This window comes from Ictidomys tridecemlineatus, unplaced genomic scaffold, assembly GCF_052094955.1.
Source record: "Ictidomys tridecemlineatus isolate mIctTri1 unplaced genomic scaffold, mIctTri1.hap1 Scaffold_36, whole genome shotgun sequence".
NCBI classification, from domain to species: Eukaryota; Metazoa; Chordata; class Mammalia; order Rodentia; family Sciuridae; genus Ictidomys; species Ictidomys tridecemlineatus.
The window spans coordinates 60,796-78,931 of record NW_027522439.1 but is presented as its reverse complement, the minus strand read 5'-3'; the positions used below and the strand labels follow the sequence as shown (position 1 = coordinate 78,931).

Below are 18,136 nucleotides of genomic sequence, written 5' to 3'. Positions count from 1 at the left end.
ATTAATTAATCCAGCTTGTTTAAAGGGGAATTGAATTTTTCCTGCACTCTCAATGAAAGGAGTAGCAAAAGATTTGCCAATATCTTTAATCTATTATGATAATTTGGCAAAATGATGCTTCATATCAGTATTCTCTATTGCTCCTAAATTTTTGAATTTTAATATACAAAACTCAGAGTATGTGCTCCTTCATCATTCCACACCTTTGTTTTCAGATTTTCAAATTATAGCCCTGTCAAAATCATGTGCTTATTAAATTTGAAAATGTATGGCTGTGAATGTGTATTTCACACTTTTATTTTTATTCTGACATACTAAACATTTTCCTACAGAAAGTTTAAGAATTGATCTTGAACAAAATTTATAAATTGGTATAAACAAAATAAAAATCTGTGAAAGATGCTGAGAGATTGAACATTTTCTATTGGAGTGTATGAAAACTTTAGCCCCCAAGCACTCCCCTCTGGTCCATCTGAAAATCCCAAATGGGCCAATAAACAGTAGCTAAGCTGAGACTCCAGGCTTGCTTTCCCTGCATTCCATCCCCTACAAACATCTGTTTCCTCCTCTTTTCTAACATTTTTAATAGTGAACAGCACTGAGCTAGGTACTTGTCTATGCATGTATGATGTAATATTTACAATTCTTATTTACTAATTTAATATCAAATCTAGGCATTAATTTAGTAATCCAATGAAGTAAGTGAGATACAATTTAAACAAAGAAATAATAATAAAGAATCTTATATTTACATTCTTCCCAAATTCTCAGATTTTGTAACAAAGGACTAGAGAATAGAAATATTGAAAAATGGCAGATTATAACCATTTTGTGAAATAGAACATTATTTTGACTCTAACGTAAAATATTATTTATATTAGCTATCAATGGCTGTATGCCATTATTCAAAATTTAATTGCTAAAAATATTACACACATATTATTTCATAGATTTTGTGGATCCAAAATATGGATGTCACTTAGGTGGATCCTTCTTTTACAGGCTGCAATGCAAGAGTTGAGCTGAAGCATCATCTCAGGCTTGAATATGGGTTGGCTCCCCTTCCAACTCTCTCAGTGACTGTTGATCAGGTTCATGTCTCACAGGCTGAGTAAGGTAATTCGTTCCTTGGTGGCTATTGATGCTGCTAGCCATGTGGACTCCTCATAGGACAGGCCAAAACACAGCAGCTGGCTTCATCAGAATGAGCAAAAGAAGCTCCAAGACATTAGGACACTTTTTTAAAAATGATTATCTATTATTACAGGTAGTACCACACCATTTTTAAAAATTTTGTTTGTTTGATTCTTTGTTTGGTATGCAGGAGCACTTAACCACTGAGCCGCATCCCCAGCCCTTTTTATTTTTTATTTTGAGACAGGGTTTCAATAAGTTGCTTGGAACCTTGATAAATTGCTGAGGATGCCTTTAAACTCATCATCTCCTGCCTTAGCCTCCCAAGTTGCTGGGACTACATCACTTTTGCAGTATTTAATTCCTGAGAAGCAAATCATTAGGTCCACTCCATACTCAAGAGATTACCAAAGAGTACTAATACCCTATGCAGGGATAACTGGAAGTCATTTAAGAAGCTGTCAAGGATAATTATGAGCATATTTAAAACTTTTAATTAATTTACACTTCTCTAAGATAAATATATTGTCAGTTTTTGTAAGTGTAAGCTTATTTCTTGTCAACTGACATATTTGAATTATGATGTGTCTTTATTTCAGTGGATAAGTGTAAGAGTATAAATCTTTGGTTTGAGTTCTTTTATTTATTTATTTTATCTTTGCTTTTTCTTAGCCTCAAAATACCAAAGCTCAATGAATCATCCCATCTTCATTGTGTTCAGCTCATAAATATTACAAAATATTTATACCTAGAAAAATCACAAAGTATTTATACTTAGAAAATGTTTTTTTTTATATATTCTTTCAAAATCATGTACAATGGAAGTATAACCCTTGTATACATCTAGCCAAATGCAAAGCACATATTTTAGTTTCATTAAGTGTTATTTAGGGCCGGAGCACAAAATCTATAAACATGGTTCCAGAGTAAGATACACACGGCATATGGTGTCTTAAGTAAGTTGAAGCACATAAAAGGAAAATCTTATAATTGTTACACTTAGTAAAATTAGCACAAGCAAAGTTAAATAAAAAGTTTGAAATTTTTTAGTAGTAATATGAAATAAATATTATTTATCTATAATAAATGATATTTCTATTATTATAATGATACTTCTGTTATTATTATTTCATTGATTCCGTAAAATTTATAAAAAAATAGAATATTATGTAACATTGGAATAGAAATTCTCTTGTTATATAGTTGATGATTATTACCAAAACAGGATTGACATAGGTGACAATGTTAGTTGAATATTAAATGACATTATGTTTTCTACCTTTCTCCTTTAACTTTAAAAAAATTTGATATTCATCTTTAATGACCACGTAGAAGATATTAGGATATATAGATCCTGAAAAAAATTTAATTTGAATGTTTTGGTTGTACTTATGTATAATTAATTCTTTTATTTATATAGAATTCAAGTACTTTATAGAAAGCTAAACATTTTTATAAAAAGCATTTGTATTTTTTTCACTTTTCCTTCTTTGAGATCATTTTATTCATTCTTGGCTTTCAGGGTATTTCCACCTTTTCTGGGCAGTAATCTGTCTTTACTTTCATTATATTATGGGGGAGAAAAGATGCTCTTCAAAGGATAGGATCACCAATAAAACTGTTTATGACAATTTGGAATGGAAAGATTATGTGAAGAAAAATAAAAATGTCAAAGGTCTGCATGTCAATGAATTAACTGGTGGGCACATGGTCATAAGATTTCTAACAATGATGGATGATGTTATACTGAAAAGATAAACATGGAAAATTAGTCTGTTTTTACAATAAGCAGGTCTTTACTTCCTTAGTAATTCTGGTCCTTTATTATCATTTTATAAGGGTGAATGTTAAAATATTTTGTTAATGTACTACTCTTAGAATCTATTTCCAGATTAACAACAACAACAAAAGCCTAATGCAAATGAAAACATTGGATTACTATAAAACCCATTATGTATTTTATCTACAGTTAAATAGACTTATTTGTATAAATACCTGTTTAATTTCATCAACTTATAATTAATAACTTTGAAGTCTGTTTAATTTTTGTAAATATGTAGATAGTATAGGTAATACTATTTTCCTGCCATGCTAATACAGTGTTATAACTCTGATTTCTATGACTTTTGTTGCTCCCACAGTTCCAACTAGTAGGAAATCCCAAACCTCCATCTTCACACAACTTCCCCCCATCCATTAATTTAGTTCCTTCTGTGGGTTGAATGTTTGTGTTTTCCCACATTCATGTAATGAAGTTCTAAATTTGACTATTTGACAAATCTGCTATTTGACAATGTTTGGAGGGGCTTTACTTTTTTTTTAATTTCAAGTACAGGATGTTTTATTATGAACATTTCCAAAATACAAGTTTTAAAAAATTCCATTATTAGTATGTACATGCTTGCTCCAGTAACCAATATTTTTAAAAATATTTAATACTCCTGCTTTGCCAGAGAGTGAAGCATTGTTCACCCTTTCTATGATTCTGTAAACTAAGATGCTTCTTCCTCCTGTCCCCAGGACTGTCAGAGTTGGAGAGGAAAGGCTACAGTTTCATTCACTTCCCACAGCAGGTTACCACAAATGTTTGCAAATTCTTTTAGAGGAAGATAATAAAAGATGGCATATCAGAAGGTCTTACCCCTTTTCAAAGACATCTGCAATATCTCTCACCCCACATGCACTTCCACAATGTGATTTTGTCACCTACTTTCTGCTGCTTTCCCAAGAAATGAAGTCTTTTTAATCTCCTTGAATCCTGGTGATCTACAACTACACAGACCTCTAGAATATGGCAGAAAAGAAGTTGTGTCCATTCTGGGTTCAGCCATCAACTGGCCTAGCAGCTTCTGTATCCTTCCATTTGGATCACTTAGTCTTGACTTGTTCCATCTGAGAAACCAAACAACGTGCTATGAGATTTACAAGCCAAGAGGAGAGACCACATGCAGGCATACTGATTGACCAACAACCACTACTGCCAGCCACAAGAGGCTGCCATCTTGGATGACCAGGACAGTCTAGTCTTCAGATGACTGCAACCCCAGCCACCATCTAACTGCAATGACATGAGCTATCCCCCAGAGTGTCATTTGTTTTTAATCAATACAATTTAAAAAAAATCCTCGTTGGGTGATGTGGCTCAAGCTGTACCATGCTTGCCTGGCATGCGCTGGGTTCCATCCTCAGCACCACACAAAAATAAAGATGTTGTGTTCACCAAAAACTAAACAAATAAATATTAAAAAATTCCTTTTCTCTCTCTCTCTTTAAAAAAAAATCTGACTTAGTCCTATTATGATGTTTCACAGATGGTAAAATGGATGCGCAAAGAAGAGTGGGAATTTTGAATTGTTCCTTCATGGACACAGTCACCCATGTGGTGGCCAGGTCTGATATTATTATATATACATGACAAATTGGAATAGGGGTATCTAGTTATCTATTACTGTAAAAAATTTTCTCTAATTTCAGTGGATTAAAACAACTATTTATCATCTTTTACCATATTTCTGTGGGTTGAGTGGATTTATTTAACCTTTAATTAAGTTTTAGTGAGGTCAAAAGGTGAGTTCTGATCCAGTGGGATCAGTGTATTTATAATAAGAGCCTCCAAAATTCCCTCTCTTTGTCTGTCTCTCTATCTCCTCTCTCTCCTCTCTCCCTCCTGCCTGCTTCTACTATGTGATGATAGAGGCAAAAAATGGTTATCCAAAGTCAGGAAGAAAACCACCATGAAAAGCTGAGTTGGCTGGCAAAGTGATCTTGGAATTCTCAGTGAGAAAATGAATTTCTGTTGTTTAAGTCCCACAGTCTGTGGTATGCTGTTATGGCAGCCTGAGCTGACTACAGCAGCCACCATTTCACTCAGTCCACAAGGTGCCCTCAACTTTCTAACAGGAGAACCAAGAACTACACCTGGAAATAAATTCCTTTTATATTTCCTTCTTTGTTCCTTGATGAAGGATGGGCTGCTTTTCCAATGCTGTCAGAAGGAACTGTTTTAGTTGTTTTTTTTTTTTTCATTCTTGAGACCAAAAGACCTGACAAGAACAATTAAAGGAGAAAAGTTTATTTTGGGGGCTCACAGTTTCAGATGTCTCTTACCATGGATGGTGAACTCCATTCCTCAGGACTCCAGGGGATGCACGACATCACAGCAGAAGGATATGATAGAAGAATTCAGGTCAAGACATGGCTACTGAGAAGCACACACAGAGATTCCACTTGCTATGGACAGAATGTATACCCCACAAGCACACCTCCAAGTACCCACCTCCTCCTGCCACACCCAACTTGCCTACAGTCACAACTCAGATACTCCCTATCAGGGGAGATTACTCACTGATTAGGTTAAGGCTTTCATAACCCAGTCAGTTCACTGCTAAACTTTCCTGCATTGTCTCACATGTGAGCTTTTTGAGACATCTAATAGTGAAACCATAGTAGGACCTGACAGGCAATGTCTCAAAGACTAGAGTGCTGCTGGCCCATACTAAGCCCCTAGGATGACTAGCTCTTGTATCTTAGAATTTCATGTTAAGCCATTTTTTTATACTGTGTATCTGCTGGCTTAGGGTATCAGAGAATGGAGGATTCCTAGAGAAAGGAATGAACGCTTCTCAAAGAACCATTAGGCTCTGGACCCACATTCTGAGTCTCAAGACTTCCTTCATCATTCTTGTTTTCTACCTAATGACACATATGTCACAAAGACCCGTATAAAGCATGCCTTTTGTTATTTTATTAAACTATGAAACTTACAACTCTATTTTAAATTGCATTATCTTAAAAATGCTCATATAGGAGCTGGGGTTGTGACTCAGTGGCAGAGTGCTTGCCTAGCACGCATGAGGAAATGGGTTTGATTCTCAGCATGCCATATAAATAAATAAAATAAAAGTCAATTGACAACTACCATGTTTTTTTTTTAAAAAAGTTGAGGTAACTTTTGAAAATATGTGAGTGAATGTATATGTGTTCAACATATATATTAGAATATATAATTATACATTTTAGTACACTTACTAATATAACAGCTGGATTGTTTTGATATAATGGAAAACATGAGTAATTTAATTTTTGATATAATGGAAAATATGAGTAATTTAATGTGTTTACTTCATAGTTAAAATTTTTTATTGCATAGAACAATTTTCAAGGTATAGGTTTATAAAATTACTCAGGGGATATACTTCAGGGAACTATCCATGAGAAAGTAAAATTATCAGGGAGTTGAAGTTTACTAATAAAGTTCACAATGATTATTTATTGAATATGATTGAATTTGACCTACACTTTTCTGGAGATATCACATCACTACCACATTAAATAATGCTTATAGTGTGTCTGAAGAACTAGAATTTCTTATATTATACCTCTGATCTATCTGGCCCAAAATATAAGTGTCAATCAGAAGATGAAAAGAGAGAAGTTGTGGAAACTCACAGGTCATTTGATATCAGTGAACACAGAACTGCCACTGTAAAGAATTTGAGTAAACTGAGCTAGACCTTCAAAGATTGAGTGAGCTTAGAAATCATATTCATATCTCACTAAATTTTTGTGAGAGTGAATGAGTTTGTACATGAAATATCTGGGGAGCAGCTCTGCCTATATTCTTTGGAGTTTTATAGATCTTTATAAAAATTTCTAATTGTGTAATTTAGGCAAAAATTATTAATATCTCTCTCCATCAATTTAATCAGCTTTAAATTATTTTAAATGACTGCCTCAGAATTACTTTGAAAATTATATAATGTGTGTAAGATCTTCATGCCTTAATAGATTCCCGGAAAATGATAAGAATCATTACTTGAGAGTTGGGAACACTAACTTATTGCTTCTCATATTTATTTCAGCAAGGAAAGGTGCACATTAATGAGAACATCACATGCCGATGTGGTCTGAGCCTTTATTTTGTACATTTGTTCTGTCAGTCACATGGGTTAGACTGCAACTTGAACTTACACCTCCTCTATCCAGTTTATGAGCTTGGGTGAATAAACACTTAAAATATTATACAACCAGAGATATGAAAAATTGTGCTCTATATGTGTAATAAGAATTGTAATTCATTCTGCTGTCATATATAAATACAAAATACTATGTAGATGTAGAAAAGAAAGGAAAAGCATGTTTTATAATTTATTTTTAATTGGTAAATGAAGGAAATATACATATGCAATATAAAAATGAGAGAGGAAAAATCAAAAATAAATTTAAAAATTAGATTAGCTACCTAATTACAAATAAAAAAAAATTCAAGACTAACAGTCAACTTGAATTCTGGTTCCTTTATAGCAAGAATTATCTTTATTCATCTTCATATTTATAATGGTCCTTCACTCAGCACTTTACTCAATAAACAGTAGTTGATTGACTGTCATTTGAACATATGCTGACAGCTTATTTCAATTGTTCATATCTTAAAATAACCCAACACATTAAATATCTCTAAGCAATGTCTTTTAATGATTGACAAGCTTTATTAATTAATATAGCTTGTAATGGACTTATTAAGATCAAGCATAATTGGGTTCCATTTTGACACATTTGAGTAATACATTTTTTATCCATTGTACTGCTTTTTAAGCCTTGGCAATCTTAATGGCATGTCTGAGTCACCTTTTCTGTGGCTTAATGCAATATCGGATAGAGGACATAATGAGTGGAAATGTATTTAAAGGTACAAATATGCTCCTAAATTATCATTCCATTCTGTGACATTTGGTAGTTAAAATCTATTCCAATTAAACTCTTTTGAGATAGTAATTTATGATGAGAAGCAAGAATATTCAAAATACTTAAATGCTCAGAAGCTTTATTCTATTAAAAGCATAGATGTCCAAGAAAGATTTCAGAGCATATCTACAAGAAGCAGAATCTGCCTATGGTAAGGATTATTAGTGACATTAAGTTTACATAAAGTATTTATATTTCTAAAATATTGCTAATGTATATGGTAAACAATATAATTCCTCATTGTGGGGTATATTTAGATGACATTTTCAAACAAATAAACATGGATATGTTTAAGCCATTTAGCTAAGGTTCAAATATTTCTTATCAAAATTTAATTAAAGTTTATTTTTATATATATCAACCTTTTTTGGTTCAAATATTTTGCATATGGATTAAGTATCACTAGTCAGGATGAGTAGTTTTGTTTAGTGGAAATATGACTAAACAAGATAAAATTGAAATTGTTTTATTTATTTTAGAAAATGGCTTGAAGATGCAGTTCTCAAAACGAATTCCATGAAGTGTTTGAGTTTAGGTGAAATCCTAATATATTGAATCAATATATATTCTCAGCAACACTGTGTGTCTGGCAGGAAATAAAACAGACAAGGTAGTTGCCCTTGTGTAACTGATGTTGAGGGACTTCCATCTCAAAGAAATGAACATACACTTAATAGGTTAGATTATGATAAGTGTAGAGAGCAGGATAAAGCAGTTTAGGAGGTTGGAGTGCAATGACATGAGTGGATAAAATTTTACACAGTGTATTACTGGAAGGTCTCTCGAATAAGTAGTTGTTAGAGCAGATGTAATGCCGTGTGAGTGAGCCATGGACTACCTAGTGGCCGAGTCAAGAAAAGAACAAACATAAGGGCCAGTAGTGTTAATGACCTTGGAACTGTAGGATGGTTGAGGAGTCCAGTGGGCTTGGGGAGGAGAAGAGAAAGTTAGAAGATGAAGCTAAAGATGTTCAGAGCAGTGAGAATGGTGGACATTGCAAAGACTTTGGAATTTATTCTGAGTGGGGAAAGTGGTTTGGGGAGGGTTATGAATAGAGATGAAAATGGCAATGAATAATTGGTAGCAACTATGTATCACTTCAAAATGTTAACCATATTAAAATGCATTATATCAGTATGATGTTATATATACATTATTGGATGTATTAAATTCTTATTTCAAACATGTATCATATTTTGAGAAAATATAATAATTATTTTTCCTAATTTAAAAAATCTTGATGCATATTACTTTTGATGAATATGCTAAGAATACATTAAACATTTTAAACTGTTTTAAGGTGAAGTTTATTTGTAAAACTCTGATCTAGACACATAAGTTTGAAACATGTAATTATGCTACTTAATTGCCCAATCCTGAGTCAATCAACTGAATTTCTTTGTAACTTGCTTTTGTTTTTGTTTTTCTGCTATAAAACAAGTGTATTGGTTTGGATGACTTCCAAGGACACTTATAGCTTTCATGTCCTGTAAAATTTCTATTTTCCCAACTATCAGAGAAACTTCTAAGGAAGTAATATTCTCCAAAATCATATTTTAAATCTTAATAAATTTCAGAATTTGGAGAATCATTGATTTCTTGATGTAAACCACCATAATACTAGAAATATTCAATACTTTGATATTGTATACTTTGCTATTATAAGTAATTTATAAAACTATGTGTATACTTTGCTATTATATATACTTTGCTATTATACTTTGCTTTATAAGTAATTTATAAAACTAAATATACTTTGCTATTATAAGGTTTGGTGCAAGAAACCTATGAGCAATCTTATGCAAACATTGCAAGCTCCAAAAAGTGTTACTTTTTTTTTCTCTTACACACTAGAAAGCAGATATTTAAACAAAGGAAAATAGCTCTATAAGGCAACATACCAATGTGCATTAAACTCCTTATGACTTGACTTAATTACATGTATTCTTTTGTAATTTGTCCATACATTCTTTTTAATTTTCTTTAATTTTCCCTGATCAGACATTTTAAAAATTTTCTCTAAGACCTGAGGTAGTAGGACTCATTTACAATGTTCCTTTGCTTCTCTGGCAGCTTTATGTAACAACTGATGCTGAGCAATCTTTACTTAAAGTTCATCATCCCAGGCTCCCAGTTGTCCAATTAAAAACAGAATCACTGCATGACATTTGAATTATTTTTATACACCCAATGAAACTATGTCCAGTTTCCATTTCTGCAACTACCAAGAGAGAATCCCTTGTAAACACATTTTTTTAAATGAAATAAATTCAGGAATACATTCAAATTAGGAGCCAGATATATCTTTAAAATGAGTGTTGTTTGAATAAACTGAGATTAAGAAGCACAAGGGGCTGGGGTTGTGGCTCAGAGGTGGAGCGCTTGCCTGGCATGCTTGAGGCACTGGGTTTGATCCTCCTAGGTTTGATCCTCAGCACTACATAAAAATAAAAAAATAAAAGGTACTGTGTCAACCTACAACTAAAAAATAAAATTTTTAAAAAAGAAGCACAAATATTCATTTGTGTATGTGCGTGTGTGTGTGTCTGTGTTTGTTGACATTTAAGGATGAGGGAACGTTTCTTTACTATGCACTTATGTTTCTAGTTTTCACAGATACTTTACAAATAGAGAAGCATGAGGTTATGTTTGAGATATGAGGTATCCCCCCAAAGCTATTATGTAAGACAATGCAAAGAAATGTGGAGGTGAAATGATTGGATTATGAGAGCTTTTTTTTAAAAAAATAATAAATTTATTTTTAGGTGGTGCTGAGGATCAAACCCAGTGTCTCACACATGGTAGGGAGAACTCTACTGCTGAATAACAACTCCAGCCCATAGATTATGAAAGCTTTAACCTGACAACTGATATGGATTAATCTGGCTATCACCATAATCAGATGGAGAGTGGCTGAAGGAAATAGATCACCGGTTCATGCCCTTGGGGTGCTGCAGTCTGACTGGGCACAAATAACTGGTAGGTCACTAGACACTTGTAGGTTCAAACAAGTCTCTTTGAGGTCTGGTGCTAAGTCCTGAGCTTCTTTCCTCTACCATGCCCTTCTGCTTCAACTTTAGGCCCAGAACAATGAACAGAGCCATTTATGGATGAAGTCCTCTCAAACATTGAAGGCTAAATAAATTCTTTCTCCTTTAAAATTTGTTTTGTCAGGTCTTTCTGTCAAAGCAGTAAAAATGATGACTAAAACACCTGACAAAGTGGTGTACATAAATGGGAAGAAAAAATATGTGAAAGACCTAGGGTTTAGAATAATCACAATTCTGAGGGGTGAGGGTATTGTGTTCCACTCCTAAGTTTTATAAATAGAGTTTTTTTTTCTTTTTCCCTATTTAAGTAAATGTAAATGATTGCTTGTCATGGGTCCCAGAAGCAACATATCAATCTTAATAAGGATTTCTGTTAGTGATAACAGTAGGATGAGATTGGAAAGTGAGAATGCAGTGCTCGTTTATTGTGTGGTCCTAGTGCTAAGTAAATGGCAGAGGACATTTGATATGAGAAAGGAGCTATGATGTTTGTTTGGCAAGTAGAAAGAAACATTAGGGAAACGTGAATGACCAGCTAAAACTTGTAGACCAGCCTTTAAATTTTTATTTTGTGTTTTAACTGCTTATAAATCCAACTGCCTTACTCTCAAATGTTTACTCATAGGTTATGAAATCTCAAGTTTATGACATCTAATTCATATCATATTGTGGATAATGTCATTCCATAATTTCTGGAACAGATAACTTTGAATAGGAAATTGTGGTTATTTCCAAATGGCTTAAGCTAAATTGATCATAATTGACCACAGGTTGTCCATCATTCCTTGTATGAAAACTAATAAAATAGTTATTTGACTTAAAGACTCATTGGTCTTCAGATTTAGCATTTTCACCCATGAAGTGAAAAAGAATCTCTTATACAGCTAGATAAAGCATTCATGTAGTTGTTTTTCAATTTTCTTCTTGAATCACATTCTTAAGACCTATAATATAAAAAAAGTAAAAGGACTGTATTTTAGTCAGCTTTCTGTCACTATAAAAAAGTATTGGAGACTATCAACTTATAAAGAAAAAAAGGCTTATTTTTTGGCTCATAGAGGATCCAGTCTATGATCAGTCGGCCCCAAGACTCTGGGCCAATGGCAAGTCAGCTCACCATGGTGGGAGTGCATGGTGGAGCAAAACTACTTAGCTCCTGATGAGCTGGAGAGCAGGAAGGTGATTGGGGTCCTAGTATATCTTTTAAGGGAACACCCCCAATGACCTCCTACTAGGCCCCTCACCTCTTAAAGATTCCATTACCCCTCAAAAGGCACTTTATCACATGGGAATTTGGGAGAATTTGATATCTAAACCATAACAGGCAGTTAGTGTAATACAATGTAAAATAAACACATAAATTTTTAGAATGGTAGTAGTATACAATCTATGTGATCTTTGAGGGAAAATCAAATTCTTAAGACATTGAAAGCATGATTCTAATTTCCTTAGCACTTCTAATAATTTCTTAATCTTTTCCAGCAGTTGGTGACCATTCCAACTTGACCTATCTTTACAGACTTTGGTGGACAATACCTGGGATTGGTTCATAGTCTGAATGCTGAAAACTACATCTCTCAGACTCCTTTGCAGTTGGTGCTCTGCATGTGCTCAGGAATTTTCTACCACACACATTCTCATGGAAAATACAAAGGGAAGATCCTTCCACAAACTGCTTCTTGACTTTGACCAGAGGAGATTTTTAAACTCTGCAGTTAGGAAGAAAACATAAAGGTTATTTGAACGTGACACAGCAGAATGAGAACCATATACAGTATCTTACTCGTTCATCTCAAAGGAGTAACTAGGGCAACAAGAGAATGAGGAACATAAGAAAAATAGGTCTTACTTGCTGTCCATTTGCAACCTGGTGGGTACCAGAGTAGAGGCTTTCAAATAAAGTAAGTCCCACTGTGAGACACACAATAGCTAGTTTCCTGTTCTCAGGTTCAATAGTTAGAAAATGCCAAAGCTGGGATCTGAGCCAACTCTGCTCAGACTAGTGCACTACAATACCTCCACTTCAGGAGACGTCTGTATGATATACAATCACATCTTTGTACTAATATTTTTGTATCTTTTCTGGTTGGGCTAGGATTTGTGTCTTTGTTTAACTGACTCTGGTCTAGGGTTATGTTCAGTGTGTCTTAAACCATTCTTGTCTGGTGCTGTCTAATATGGGGCTGCTCTGTTCTCTATATCAGGGTCTTTATAATTAATTGCAAAAAATCATCAGTCTATTTATTGGTCTACAGTAACTAGAAATCCAGGTTATAAATATGCTGCTGACAGTCTTGTTGAAAGGATGCAGCCCTCCTGAACTTTCTTCCTGTAACCTAAAGGCCTCCAGGTATTTAGCACTCTGGGAGTAATGTAACTGAGGGCTTTCGGGTCCTGAATTTGTGTTTCTGAGCTCTTTGCTTGCTGCCTTCATGGTCAACATTCTCTTGCTTGAGGGGCTGGGGAGATTTTTTTTTTGAAGAAACAGGCACTCCTGAACACTGGGTCAGAGCTGAAAACAAATAGTTGTCATACTTCTTAGGAAGTATCACGGGAAGTATGCACTTAAATCCCTTGTCTGGGTAATAACAGTTCTGGTTTCTATGCTTGAATCATTTTATGTCCAAGAATCATGTCAATATTGGTTTTAAAACATGCATGCCATCCAAACTGGTTGTCTACAATTTTTCCATTGAAAGTGTTTTTCTTAACTAAATATTTCAGCATTTCCCCTCACATAGACAACAAAAAATGAGAAACTGAAGCTTATTATGAAAATAAACATTTAGACATCATCTGAAAAATCAAGATTAAATTCAAACTGATACAGTAAATTATACTTTGCTTTTTTGACAGATCTCCAAAAATGCATTTTTGACACATTCTGTCCGTATATTCCAATTTACTAATTATAACTCAATTTAAAAATTTTTTAAAGACTGCCTGCTATCTGCTTTGTCCATGAGAGTATTCCCTAACCCTCTAACCCTAACACCCAACCCTAACCCTAACCCTAAATCATAACCCTAACCCCTAACCCTAAACCCTAAAACCTAACCCCAACCCTAACCCTAACCCTAAATCCTAAACCCTAACCCCTAAACTCTAACCCCTAAACCCTAAACCCTAACCCCGACCTCTGACCCCTGACCCTAACCCCTAAACCTAAACCTAACAATAACCCTAACCCTAAAACCCTAACCCTAACCCTAAAATCCTAACCCCAAAACCCTAACCCTAACCCTAAAACCCTAACCCAAAAACCCTAACTCTAACCCAAAAACCCTAACCCAAAAACCCTAACCCTAAAACCCTCACCCTCACCCTCACCCCTAACCCCTACACCCTCAATCTAAACCCTAAAGCTAAACCTAACCCTAACCCCAAACCCTCACCCTCACCCTAAACCCTAACCCCAACCCCATCCCCAACCAACCCTAAGCCTTAGCCCTAGCCACAGCCCCTAACCCATAACCCCTAACCCTAACCCCTAACCCTCTAACACTAACACCCTAACCCTAACCACCCCAACCCTAACCCCAACCCTACCCCTACCCCTAACCCTAACAACCCTAACCCTAAACCTTAAACCCTAACCCTAACAACCCTAACCCTAACCTGAACCCCTAACCTCTAACCCCAAACCCTAACCCTAAACCCAAACCCTAACCCATAACCCCTAACCCAACCCCAAAACCCTAAAACCTAATCCCACCCCTCACCCTAAACTTAACCCTAACCAACCCTAACCCTAACCCTAACCGTAAACCCTAAACCTAACCCTAACCACCAAAACCACCCTAACCCAAACCCCTAACCCCCTAACCCCAACCCTAACCCCGAACCCTAACACTAACCCTAAACCCAAGCCCTGACCCTAATCCCTAACACTAACCCTAACAATAACCATAATCCTAACCCTAAAACCCTCACCCTCATCCCTCAACCCAAAACCCTAACACCTACACCTTCACCCTAAACCCTAAACCTAACCCTAACCCAAAACCCTCACCCCTCACTCCTCACCCTAAACCCTAAACCCAACCCCAACCCTAAGCCATAGCCCTAGCCCCAGCCCCTAACCCCTAGCCCCAACCCCAACCCTAACCCTAGCCCCAACCCCTAAACCTAACCCTAACTCTAACCCTAACCCTCTAACCCTAACACCTTAACCCTAACCTTAACCCTAACCCTAACCCCAACCCTACCCCTAAACCCTAACAACCCTAACCCTAAACCCTAACAACCCTAACCCTAACAACCCTAAACCCTAACCCCACCCCTCACCCTAACCCTAACCAATCCTAACCCTAACCCCCTAACCCTAACCCCTAATCCTAACCCCTAATCCTAACCCCAACCCCTAACCCTAACCCCCAACCCTAACCCTAACCACCATAACCCTAACCTTAACCCTAAACCCTCACCCTCACCCCCACCCTCATGCCTAACCCTAACCCTCTAACCCTAACCAACCCTAAACCCTAACCCCCTAACCCTTAACCCTAACAATTTTCTTCATTAAATTTCCTCCTGATCAATAAAGATAATTAGAAATGCAATATCGCATAGGCTTAAGACAAAAATAAAACCAATACAATTTTATGAAAAATCTACTTACCTCTACATAACTCTTCACAAAAGGGTCCCAAACTCCAGGAGTTTTAATCAATCCACAAATATTTACAGATGTCTTTCAGCTGTCACTGAGCATACTTTGGGTTGCTGAACTGTATGCATAATCATTTTCATCTGCTCGAAGATAAAAAAAATTTTAAAGTCATTTGGTGAAGGCCCAGAGTTCAATACCCAGCATCACAAAAAAAAAAAGAGAGAAAAGTCGTTTAGTATTGAGAACTTCTGTTAAGACAATAGTAAACTGAGCTATTGTTAAAAGAATAATACATCATGCTCAAGTGGGATCTACTCTAGGAATGCAAGGTTGGCTTAACAACTGAAAATCTCTTAATGTAAATAAAGATCTACTGATCTAAACCAAATCAGTAGACCAAAAAACAAAAACTACATGATCATCTTGTGACCATGGACAATCTAGGAACTTTCCACAATCTGATTAAACAGTATCTATGAAAAACCCACAGTAAACATGAAATTTAATAGTGATAGATTGGATGCTTTTTTTCCCTAAAATCAAGAACAAGATAAGAATGTCCCCTCTCACTATTTCTATTCATTATACTGGAGGTTTTAGCTAGGGCTTTCAGCAAATTATAGAAAAGACATCTAGACTGAAAAGGAAAACTATATTTTCTGTCTAGAAAATTCTAAAATTCCATTAAAATTTATTAGAATTAATAAATGAATTCATCAATGTTGCCAGGTACAAGATAAATACAAAAAATGAATTTACAATGAAGAAGCAAACAATGAAATTAGCTAAACAATGCCATTTGTAAAAGCATCAAAAACTAAAAATAAAAGGTGTAAGTTTTACGAAAGAGATGAAAAGTTCCATCTGAAAAGTAATATTGTTGAAACAAATTTCAAAAGACCCAAATAAATATAAAGACACCTCAGATACACAGGTTGGAAGACCACTATTGTTAAACTAGTCTACAGAGTCCTATCATTCCTATCAAAACCACAGGGAATCTTTTTGTATAAATGGACAAGCTAACTAACTGCATTGTAGGTTTTTTAAAATTATATATATATTTTAGTTGTAGATGGACACAATACCTTTATTAATTTATTTATTTTTATGTGATGCTAAGGATTGAACCCAGTGCCTCACACATGCTAAGCAAGCACTCTACCCATTTAACAACTCCAACCTGCAACTGGCAGTTCTTTTAAAGTAAAGAATAAATTTGCCAAGGCCTGTAATCTGTTCAGCTCAGTAGGCTAAAGCCAGGTGGATCACAGTTCAGAGCTAACCTCAGCAACTTAGCAGGGCCCTACGCAACTCAGTAAGACCCTGTCTCTAAATAAAATACAAAATAAGGCTGGGGGAAGTGGCTCAGTGGTTAAGTGCCCCTGGGTTCAACACCTGGTACCCCCCCACATACCCAAAAAGCATTTAATTATGTCAGAAGCAGCCAAAATAAATAATCCATTACTCAACTATTACTATGTTTCAAGCACATAAAGATATTTCCCCTTAATTTTAAAAAATTCAAGTCTAGAGAAAGAAACAATAAAATGCAAATAACAAATACAATACAAATAGTAGTAGCTAATATTTATTGGATCTTTACTACATACCTGGTCTATTATTTAATTTGGGGCTAGGGATGTAACTCAGTGGTACAGTGCCTGACTAGTGTGCATGAGGCCCTGGGTTCTATCCCTCCCACACAGAATCACACACACTCACACTACATACTAATTGTTTTCTTCCACATTATGTTGAAAAAACTAAGGGAGTGAAATTATGAAACTTGTCCAAGGTCACATACACACACACAAAATGAGGACAAGGAAATTCAGAGAACATAAAACTACTAGGCATGACTAGAACTAGGACAAGAGATAGGTAGGAGGCAATGATATTGCAGGTGGCAAACGAAACTAGAAATACAAATGCAAAAGCGAGTTTGGAATTAATCCTCAAGAGGCTCAGTGTCTCTCTCCCTCATTTCCCACATCGACCCAAGCATTAAAGCTTCTGATCCTACCACCTAGAATTTCTACAATATTTCCTCTTCTCTGGAATTCTACAACACCCTGAAATTGTGTTAATCACTGCATTAGCTTTCTAACTAGTTACCCTGCCTAAAGTACTGCTTTTCCACATTACTACCAGAATTAAATCCTTTAAAGTCAATTTCCGGGGTTAAACACCTAAGTTTGAAATAATATGTGACTCTGAATGCGACCCAGCATGTACTTTGAGGAGTTATAACACAAATTCTCTTTTCAAATCCTCAAAAACCAGAATCAGTAACACATGGTTGCCACAGTAACCAAAGCTTCTCCAGCTGGCTCACATTTCCCAGAACCCAAGGTTTTAGAGCATAAGGGGAAAAAACTCGGAAGGAAAACACGGGTAAATCCAAGCACACCCTTTTTGTCTTCTAAACAAGTAAGCTCGCAATTATACTCGCGGCACTCACCCACCTACCGCCGGAGCTCCGCAGGAAACCGCCTCCACTCCAGAAGAAAGCTCTCACCGGAAATTGTGAGCGTGGGCTTGCTCTGAGCATGCCCCAAAACCTGCCTTGGGAGCATGCGCAAAACCTAGCCCC

The 18,136-nt window shown here is 35.6% G+C and overlaps 1 protein-coding gene and 1 long non-coding RNA gene across 8 annotated transcripts in view; one reads left to right on the top strand and one right to left on the bottom strand.

The window, feature by feature from the left end:
- LOC144373345 (transport and Golgi organization protein 1 homolog) overlaps positions 1-18,136 on the top strand; it is a 109,327-nt gene that overhangs the window by 46,305 nt on the left and 44,886 nt on the right. The gene's annotated exons all lie outside the window — the stretch shown is intronic.
- LOC144373346 (uncharacterized) lies at positions 2,615-18,114 on the bottom strand. Of its 2 annotated transcripts, none has more exons than XR_013433064.1 (5): positions 18,009-18,114; positions 15,550-15,680; positions 12,465-12,637; positions 5,242-11,872; positions 2,615-4,026 (listed from the first exon to the last, which is right to left on the bottom strand). It is a non-coding gene; the product is annotated as an uncharacterized LOC144373346 (long non-coding RNA). The 2 variants fall into 2 exon arrangements; XR_013433065.1 differs by having other exon boundaries at positions 18,005-18,113.